The sequence below is a fragment of the Rhincodon typus genome, unplaced genomic scaffold (assembly GCF_021869965.1).
Source record: "Rhincodon typus isolate 14 unplaced genomic scaffold, sRhiTyp1.1 hic_rhity00010873, whole genome shotgun sequence".
Classification (NCBI taxonomy): Eukaryota; Metazoa; Chordata; class Chondrichthyes; order Orectolobiformes; family Rhincodontidae; genus Rhincodon; species Rhincodon typus.
In genome coordinates this window covers 1511-3065 of record NW_025976511.1, presented here as the reverse complement: position 1 = coordinate 3065, position 1555 = coordinate 1511, and the positions used below count along the sequence as shown (strand labels likewise).

Below are 1555 nucleotides of genomic sequence, written 5' to 3'. Positions count from 1 at the left end.
CCCAACAACTCCACCCGCCCCACACTGTCTCTCTCCCTCTCTTCTTTCCTGTATCTCTCTCTCTCTCTCTGACCACCTCTCATCCTTCATCACTCCCTCCCTCTCTCCAGTTCTCTCCCCTCTCTCTGTCTGACCATCTGTCTCTCCCTCTGCCTCCCTCTCTGTCTCTCCTCTCTCTGACTATCTCTCTCTCTATCTACCCATCTGCCTCCAACTCTCCCCCTCCCTCTCTCTGACTATCTTCCCCTTTTCCCCAATCTCTCTTTCTCTGACCGTCTCTGTGTCTCCTTTTCCTCCCCTTTCTCTTTCCAATTCTTCCTCTCTCTCTCTCTCTATCTCCCCCTTTTCCCCAATCTCTCTTTGTCTGACCATCTCTGTCTCTCCCTTTTCCTCACCTCTCTCTTTCCAATTCTTCCCCTCTCACTCTCTGACTATCTTCCTCTTTTCCCCAATCTCTCTCTCATTCTCCCTCTGCCCCTCCCTTTCTCCTCCTCTCTGTTTCCACCTGCCCCCCCCCCCCCCCCCCCCAACCACCTCTCTCTCTGTTTGACTCCATTTTTCAAAAATGCAGAGTTTATAAACACCTCAAAAAATATGGCCAGGAAATGCTGTCAAAAGTTACCCTGCAAAACTTAATATCTCTAACAGAGTCAGAGACGGAGTGGAAGGCAGAGAGAAGGGGAGAGAAATAGCTGAGAGAGAGAGAGAGAGACGGAGAGAGAGAGTGACACGAGAGGAAGAGAGAAAAGAGATAGGTGAGTGAGAGATGGAGAGAGAGAAGATAGAGACGGGGAGAGAGACAGAGACAGGGAAAGAGATATATGAGTGACAGGGTGAGAGACAGAGAGAGACAGAGACAGAGATGAAGACAGAGGTGGGAAGAGAGAACGAGATGGGGGAAAGATAGGCGAGAGACAGCATGAGAGACGGTGAGAGATAAAGACAGAGACAGAGAGGGAGGTAGGGAGACAGGGAGAGAAAGAGACAGGGGAGAGAGAAAGAGATGGGGAGAAGGATAGATGAGAGAGAGTTAGAGATGGACAGGGTGCAAGAGATGGAGAGCGAGACAAAGATACAGATGGAGAGAGAGTGACAGAGAGAGATGGAGAAAAGAGATAGGCAGAACCAGACGGACAGAGAGCGACAGACAGATGGAGGGAGAGGGAGCGAGATGGAGAGATAGAGAGAAGGAGATGGAAATACTGAACTCCTAGTCTCTAAAATTAAACCTCTAATCGGTCATGTGCTGGTAAATTCTGTATCGATCTGACCCGGTTTCTGATCTCTGTCACAACACTCACCTCAGGCCGTAGAGATTCAGACAGAGCAGGGATGATACAGGAGGCTGCGAAATGCCGAGGGAAGTGCAGGAACTGCGTCTATGGCCGTCCCTTTAAGAAGGCAGTGCCCAGAATCTCAACAGCCCTCCCTCGGTCTGAAAGAGACAGGGACCGCCCTGATTAGAGCAGACTTACAACAACAACTCGCTCACCCAGAAAAATGGAGTGAGAGAGAGAGAGAGAGAGGAAGTGATGGGGGGTGTGGGGGGGGGGGG

At 50.7% G+C, this 1555-nt stretch overlaps 1 protein-coding gene across 1 annotated transcript in view; it reads right to left on the bottom strand.

Annotated features, from left to right (window-relative positions):
• Positions 1 to 1429, bottom strand: part of LOC125482474 (coronin-1A-like) — a gene marked incomplete at its 3' end in the record, with an annotated part of 5703 nt that extends 4274 nt beyond the window's left edge. Inside the window, exon 1 of the mRNA XM_048594556.1 lies at positions 1302 to 1429. The remainder of the gene's footprint in view (positions 1 to 1301) is intronic.
• Positions 1430 to 1555: the final 126 nt, after the last annotated feature.